The sequence below is a fragment of the Micropterus dolomieu genome, linkage group LG02 (genome assembly GCF_021292245.1).
Source record: "Micropterus dolomieu isolate WLL.071019.BEF.003 ecotype Adirondacks linkage group LG02, ASM2129224v1, whole genome shotgun sequence".
NCBI classification, from domain to species: domain Eukaryota; kingdom Metazoa; phylum Chordata; class Actinopteri; order Centrarchiformes; family Centrarchidae; genus Micropterus; species Micropterus dolomieu.
Window position 1 is genome coordinate 14,039,899 of NC_060151.1, and position 9,066 is coordinate 14,048,964.

Consider the following 9,066-nt stretch of genomic DNA (forward strand, 5'->3'; position numbering starts at 1 on the left):
CTTCATGCTTCTTGCTGCTGACCAACTTTATGGAGATGCAGATTTCATTTTCCAACAGGACTTGGCACCTGCACACAGTGCCAAAGTTACCAGTACCTGGTTTAAGGACCATGGTATCCCTGTTCTTAATTGGCCAGCAAACTCGCCTGACCTTAACCCTATAGAAAATCTATGGGGTATTGTGAAGAGGAAGATGCGATACACCAGACCCAACAATGCAGAAGAGCTGAAGGCCACTATCAGAGCAACCTGGGCTCTCATAACACCTGAGCAGTGCCACAGACTGATCGACTCCATGCCACGCAGCATTGCTGCAGTAATTCAGGCAAAAGGAGCCCCAACTAAGTATTGAGTGCTGTACATGCTCATACTTTTCATATTCATACTTTTCAGTTGGGCAACATTTCTAAAAATCCTTTTTTTGCATTGGTCTTAAGTAATATTCTAATTTTCTGAGAATTTGGGATTTTCATTAGTTGTCAGTTTTAATCATCACAATTAAATGAAATCAACTTTTGAAATATATCAGTCTGTGTGTAGTGAATGAATATAATATCCAAGTTTCACTTTTTGAATGGAATTACTGAAATAAATCAACTTTTTGATGATATTCTAATTATATGACCAGCACCTGTAAGTACCCCAGAGACACAGAACATCAGTAACAACTGCAGGCATCTCTCACACTATATCCCTAATGCAGATAGATTGAGCTAAGGTCCCACCAGTGACATGAAGGCAGGCAACTCTACAGTGACCTATTTTGATAAGATTTTGGTTAGAAGACAGATTTTTGATGTCCATGGTGGACATTGTGTAGCCAGCCTTGTTATAGTCAGAAAGTAACGCACATGTTCTTTTCCCCTTTTTGTTCTCTAGTGTAGATGAAGATAGTGGAAGTTACATTCGTGAGCACAGGGTAGTGAAGCTGCAGGCGGCCTAGGAGAAGGAGAGATCTGACGCTTGCATTGCACAGACCGATGAGACAAGCACCTCACTGATAAAATTAATTAAATTAAATAAAGTGTATATTGCTACCAGATCCTGATGATTTACCCACTGTTATATTCCCACAGTTGTAGTGTTTTTCCCAAACGACAGACAGAAACTTCATGAACAAAAATAATTAATTGAAGCGTTTGTTTTGATTTGATTTTCACGTCTTAGGGCTTTACTGTTCTTTGACACTAAACATATTAATGTACGGGTAGCCACGCCATCATCATCTCATCTGGCTATCTGGTCACCCTAATGTGCACTAAAAAAAGAATCTTGTGTTTGTACACAGCCCTGGCTCTGTAAATGGGAAACAAACAAAGTGGCCACACAACACTATTTACTATACACTATTTACACTTACTTTCTAGTTTACCAAGACATGCTGTTGTTGTAATCTTAGCTATATACAGGTCAGCTGTGAATTTTGCTGTTTGGAGCTTCAGTGCTGTCTCTGGGACCATCTCGTCCTCTCTGCATGTTAGCTTCATATTAGCTGTAACAACAGTATGCTAATCCACAACTTAGCTAACATTATGTTACTGTGTCGTTGTTCACTCTATTGCAGGGGTGTCAAATGCATTTTCACCAGGGGCCACATAAGCTTTATGGTACCCTCAAAGGGCCAGTTGCAACCTTAAGACTGTATAAACATAACTACTCCTTAACGTAAGTATATCAGCTCCTTGACTTCATGTCAGAAGAGGCAATCCAGTTTTTAAATCGCGACTTAAAACACATTTTTATTCCTTGGCTTTTAATCTGGCATGAGAACTGTATGTTGTATTTGTCTGGTGTTGTATTTTGTCTATTTATTGTTTCATGTACATGCACAGCACTTTGGTCAACCTGGTTGTTTTAAATGTGCTTTAGAAATAAAGTTTGATTGATTGATAATGAGAATTAAAAATTCTACCTGCCATTTACTCTGCTGTACATTATATTATTGCTCCACATAGTTATCCCCCTTCAGACTGGCGCACACTGGTGTCCCATCAGCTGGGTGTATGGCGTGAATGCATGTAGAAAATGTCAATTGTTACCATTTTAATCTCGCAAGATCTTGTTTCATGGAAAAAACAAGCTTGGTACAAAAAGTTCTGAGACACTTTTGTCAATATAGAATTCATGTTTATAATATCAATTTTATTAATTATAAATGAACTAATACAAACCCCAATTGTATTATGATATTGACTTAAATTGCTTTAATTACTACATATATTGGCTGAGTAACTTTCTGTGAATGTGAAACACCTTTATGTTAACCTTTGTAGTTTCTATTTGCATAGCATTAGAGAAAACAACCACTGGCTGCCTGGATGGTAGGAAATCATTCCTAAAACATATGAAATGTTCAGCAATAAAATAAGGCTTGTAGGCTAGTTAATCAACTACATCAAACACCAGCTATCTCTAGGATGGACAGCGTGGCTGATTTAAGTGGCTATGATAACATAAAGATAAAGAATTAATCTTATTACATTTTTTAATTTTAAATGGTCTAAATTTGGACTTGATGGAAAAAGAGCTCCATGCAGCAGGAACTGGAGTTGACAGGGGTGTCTATAAAGAGGAAGTGTTCACTAACCGTTGGCAAAAGCACTTAACATTATATAAGCCAGACCACAGGAAATGATAATCTCAAGGGAAGTGGTTCATAAATAATACAGTGAGGATTGCTTTGTCAGTGAAACATGAATGCTTCTGTTGGTTAAAACAACACTTTTAATATTTGTATTAGAAGCAGATTGTAATAAATCACTGTGATGGCTACTTTGACTACTGGGGAAAGGGACACAAGTCACTGTAACATCTGGTGAGTATTAATGAAATATATTTTGATTAAAGACAATTCAATAATTTATTGGTTTACTATTACATTTATGTTGGTTTATGCTGCACAGAATGTAGTCTACAGCAAACAGAGCATCAGGGTAAATGATAGGTGTACACTGTAGTTTACTGAGTAACACTTTATTAAATGATAAGTATTTTTGCACTGAAGTGCTATTGAAACCTGTCACTGTGACCACTACTTTGACTACTGGGGAAAAGGAACAATGGTGACCGTCACAACAGGTATATTATCTTCATATTGAAAATCTAGTAATTTAATTTAAATTTTAATATAGTATATTTAAACCTTAGTATCAACAGGTTTAAGGTGCTTGTTTTTGTATGTTGGATGTGTTGACATATTACACTGTGACCCTGCTTTTGATTACTGGGGAAAAGGCACAATGGTTACAGTTACATCAGGTAAGTCAATCCTCTTGTTTTACTCTAATGTATACCTTAAAAACAGTTTTAGTACTTTTAAGAAATGCAGTTGTGACACCACACAGTTATTTTATTCCTGGGATTCTGTATGTTAAATTTGTTATAATTGATAGACTCACTTACTTTGGTGGTGAAAATCATTTTTGGTTCCATCTTCTAAAACCTTATTTGCAAAAGCCAAGGTAAATATGTTAGATGGCAGATTGTCATAAAATAAACTACCATGGAAAGTGTAGATATCTGGGAACAGGTTTTTGTATTTGGTGGTTAATGATTTGTTGAACTGTGACGACTACTTTGCCTACTGGGGAAAAGGAACAATGGTGACCGTCACAACAGGTAAAATAAGCTTATATTTGTCTCAATATTGAAAATATAGTAATTACACAATTTAATATAGTAAATTTAGACCTCAGTGGCATCAACAGCATCTTTAAGGTGCTTGTTTTTGTATGTTGGATGTGTTGATGTACAACACTGTGACGATGCTTTTGATTACTGGGGAAAAGGCACAATGGTTACGGTTACATCAGGTAAGTCAACCTTTTTTTTTTACTGATGTATGCATTTTGATTTAAAACATGATTTTATTTTAAATCAAAATTATTAGATTTTTTATTTCTGGCTTACTGTATATTAAATATGTTATATTCAGTACATTCTAAAATTTGGTGATCAAAATTGTGTTCGTCTACGCCAAGTTACATATATCAGAAGGTAGCTTGTCATAAAATAAACCTCCATAGAAAGTGTAGATATCTGAGAAAAGGTTTTTGTATGGAGTAGTTAACAATTTGTTGAACTGTGACTACGCTATTGACTAATGGGGAAAAGGAACGATGGTGACTGTCACCTCAGGTATATTATTTTAATATTTCTGATTACAGAGTGAAATTCCTAATCATATTATATTGAAATATATATTGTGATTTCAGATGGTCACAGTCAACAGTGTATTGTAGCCTGACAAAGAATTTGTGAAATGTTTAAAATTGGCTGTTTAGTTCAGTTGGAACATATAGACAAAATATTTTCTATTACATTTGATTATTTGACTTTGATTTAAAATTTTGGAACCAAATGGTATATTGCATGAAGTAATGGGTTATTACAGTAATGACTCTCTTAACTGTGGCAACTGGGGTGCTTTTGACTACTGGGGAAAAGGCACTATGGTAACAGTGTCATCAGGTAAGATTTACCATTTCAAATCTACAGCAGGGTATTTTTCAGACTGAAATGTCATGTTTAAGTTATTCTGTAACTTCTCAGCATGTCAAGTGTGGCTTCAAAAGTAAATTTGTTTAGGCGAGCATGTACTGTAAAGAGTGAAAGAACGAAAATCTCAGTAGGACGCAATGGTGAATATTCATTGATAGTTTATTTTAAGTGGATTTTATAACATAGTCGAATTTAACAAAAAAACAAACTCATCATTGCACTCAACATTACTAGACGTAGCCTTTTAATACTAACAGCTACGTAGATTCAGCACTGTGCTACTATGATGCTTTTGACTACTGGGGAAAGGGTACAACAGTAACTGTTTCATCAGGTAAGAATACTCTTTAACCTCACACATAATTCGTAAAATTCAACAAAAGTAAGAGACTCAGTTACTGGAAGTTTACTGACTTTAACATTCATTGTTTGAATTTAGAAAATGTCTAATCATTATTGTCAAAGTTGCAGTTTAAAGTAATTGAAGTATTTATATATAAAATAACATAAAGTCACCACAAATTATATTATTGAGGGAGGTTAACCTTAGTGCAACTAATGACATCTAAATAAGTGAGACAGAGAAACATAAACTTCTGTGTATGGAGGGCATTTGATTGAACACTAGTTAGTATATTTTGTTTTAAAAGTAAATTGTTTTTTAACTATTACCTTTTTATAATTATATATATATATATTTTTTTTTTATAATTTTAACCGTGATTACATTTTAGTTTATTTTTCTTTATATCCAGGATGTATTTAATAACCGATTAAACATGTTAACAGTATAACATAACTTATACGGCTTTGGTTTTGTTGTAACACTGATAAATAACTTTTAGAGGGAGGGTCAGTAAGGTTCAAAGCCTGATTGATTTGATTTACACATTCAGCAGATTAGAAGATAACGCCTTCCATGCTGTGCTTTGTTACACTGTTGATCAACTTACCTGACTTGATGAAAAATTTTATTTTGTTTCTTGCATGTTTATTTTGTCTCTGTTAGCCTGTCCAACTGCACCAACTGTGTTTCCCCTGATGCAATGTGGTTCTGGGACTGGAGACTTGGTCACTCTCGGCTGCCTTGCCACCGGCTTCACACCCTCCTCACTGACCTACACATGGAGCAAAAATGGGGCTGCCTTGACGGACTTCATTCAGTACCCTCCAGTACAGAAAGGGAACGTTTATACGGGAGTCAGTCAAATCCGAGTGAGGAGACAGGACTGGGACGAAAGGCAGACTTTCAAATGTGCCGTGACACATCCAGCAGGAAATGCAGAGGCTGATGTTACACGACCACGTAAGACTCATGCTAAGTCAAATAAAATTTTTAGTTGTTGATTTAACATCTAATAATAATAAGTATATTTATGTAGTGCAATACATGCACTGATAATAAATTTGTGCTATGGTTTACACAAAAAGTGAATCTCTCTTACTTGGTTTTAGGGTTTTCCTGTGAAATGTTTATTAGAGGCAGACGTTATAACATCTTTGTACATTTATCCCAAGCTGCTGATGTTGACACATGTAAAGTTAACGTGAGAGCGGTAATTTGTTTCAACATTTTAGAAACAAAATACTCCAATCTGTGATTAAGTAACATAAACACAGCGGACAGCATAAAAATAAAATACAACCAATTTAACATTTACATCCTTAAATATGTTTAATTAGTAGGTCCAGCTGTCAAACCAGACAGTGAGGTGGAACGAAAAGGCTAAAGCTTTGTTGTGTATATTCAGCTGCTGACTCTGAGTCTGATTTGTTCTTTACTATTATGCTGTATGTCCTCTGCACCTGTCCAAGAACAGATTATTGCAATGTGTTCTGCTTTTTTCCATCTGTCTGCATAATTATGCAGATAGATGGAAACTGTGTGTTGATCATTAACATTCACGTTAAGCCTGTGTTTGCTTGCCCGACCAGTCAATGTATATGCAGAAGTGATAAAACCTCTGCTGTTCACTTGTTTTACTTTGACATTTTTATTTTCCTTTTGACTCTTTATGCACACTTTAGTAACAAACAGTAAGTGTTAATTTAAAGAGCGTAATCATGTGTGCATATGTGTGTGCAAGTTGCATAACATACAGTAGAACAGAAAAGTCAGTTAAGTTTATAGTAAATCTAGATTACATGAACATTGGAGCACTTTGGTCACCTCTTCTTCTGCATATATATATTATTCCCTGCTTCTGCATACATATATTTGTGTATATCTTTGTTTTTCAGTCGTGATTTTGCCAACTCTTAGAGTATTGGCCGCCTCTGATGATGAAAACGAGGTTACCTTCTCCTGCTTGGCCAAAGATTTTTCACCAAATGATTATGAGTTCAAATGGCTGAAAAATGAAGAGGATATCCCCAACAAAATATACGAGATCAAAACACCTCCTAGGGAAAGGAAACAGAGAACGGAACTAGGGTGTACAGTGCAGCAAGTTTTCTTGCAGTACCATCCAGTGAGTGGATGACAACAGTGACAACAAGTTCACATGTGTGTTTGAGGGGAAATGTGAAAGGTCAAAAAACATTTGTGAATTCATCTGTGACCTACAAAATTTGTGAGTATATTTCTAAATTTTCTTTAAAAATTAAATACAAATCTAATTCTATTCTCATACTTTTGCAGCCCTTTCTGCTTAATAATTGTTCATTAATTCCTCACTCAGCACCTGAACAATGCGAAGGTCAAGTGGATATAAAGATCACTGGCCCCAAATTGGAAGACATCTTTTCAAATAGAAAAGGAACTATAGAATGTCATGTCACGGCAAACAAGCCATCTGTCGAAAAGATATTCTGGGAGGACCACAACGGAAAGGAAATGGCTGATGCCTCAATGACCCCCCCTAAAGGAAGTGTAGGCCCATTCACCCTGCCACTTGAAATCTCTTATGATGAATGGAGCAAGGGGGTGAAACGCGTCTGCATTGTTGAACACACAGAGGTGATTGACCCAGTAAAGCAACTCTATCAAAGGAGAAATGGTAAGAAAGCTATTCAGCAATTGTGCACTACATCAAACAGGTTAAGAGTGTTATTTCTAAGTGTGTTGTTTTGTGTATTGGTACTGTGTGTTTTGTAGCAGAGGTTTCCTTCAGTACTGCAGGTTCTTTTATCTGTGGCAGGAGGCCTAATTGTTCTCTCGTGCTTGCAGGAGGACAGACTCAGCGTCCTTCAGTGTTCATGCTGCCTCCAGTAGAACATACTAGAAAAGAAATGGTGACCCTGACTTGCTATGTGAAAGACTTCTATCCTCAAGAGGTTTTGGTGTCTTGGCTTGTTGATGACGAGGAAGCAGACTCAAAGTACAAGTTCTATACCACAAACCCTGTAGAAAACAATGGATCTTATTCTGCTTATGGCCAGTTATCACTCAGCCTTGAGCAGTGGAAAAAGAATGACGTGGTGTATAGCTGTGTAGTTTACCACGAGTCTCTGGTTAACACAACTAAAGCTATTGTCAGGTCCATCGGGCAGAGAACATTTGAAAAAACCAACCTGGTCAACCTCAACATGAACATCCCTGAAACGTGCAAGGCCTAGTAGATGTTGTTTTGTGTCGTTGTGTCTTCTGTTGTTTGTTGTTTAATGTTTGTTGCTTGTGATATGACATTTTGTTTGTCTTCTTAATGCAAAATAAAAAATAAAAAAATGCCCTTTGCAACTCTGTTGATGTATGTCGCATTTCATGTCTTTATTGGAGCAATGTTTTGAGCTACATGTTTATTGTAAGTGTAATGTCACATCTAATGCAGCACAGGTTAGATCCAGCACAGTGACATTAATAATATATCAAACCTTCAGCATCATATTGTATTCACTAGAGTAACGCTGCCACCACTCCACTAAACTGAGGCAAAAATAAAATGTGTTCATTTTTATTTGTAGTGCATTAACACTGTTTGTGTGTCTTTGTGTATGTGTTGTCCTCTACTGGGTCTTGCACCCTCAATACAAGACAGATGATTGTTTAAGGTTGAACTCCAGCTCTGCGGTCTCTCAGTCAAATGATGAAAAAACTGATTCACACGCCAAGTCAGGCATGCCACACCAATAATGGGGCCTTTCAAAAGCAAGTCAGGATCAATCTAGGACCACTTTAATCAGCACTTTAGAAGGACATGCAAAACTGTTAGGCCTTGTGGTAACAATGTTATAAGTAACAAGACATGTCGCTAAGACATAATGCCTTTTTTTAATTTATGGTTATCTATTTCATACATGGATTGACTGACTAACTGATTGATTTACTGATTAAATCCACAGACCTGTGAGGTTTTAAAATATATTAACCTGCTATAGGAAATCAAAGAATTTGGTCATTAATAGAATTTGGTCTCATCACAGTTAGCCAGGAGTGGATTTTCCCAAGTCCAGGACATCCGGAGTTCATGATTAAAATGGACTACCAGTGGAACAGTACCATCGAGGCAGAAGATGACATGGGGAGAATAGCCCTCACCTTCATCCTTCTCTTCATCATCACTCTGATGTTCACCATTGCAACCACTGCTTTCAAGGTAATACTGAGTTTACATGTCAGAGTGGAGC

At 36.4% G+C, this 9,066-nt stretch overlaps 1 pseudogene; it reads left to right on the plus strand.

Annotated features, from left to right (window-relative positions):
- The window catches only part of LOC123987333, a 174,201-nt pseudogene extending 166,009 nt beyond the window's left edge, over window positions 1-8,192 (plus strand).
- The last annotated feature ends 874 nt before the right edge of the window (window positions 8,193-9,066 follow it).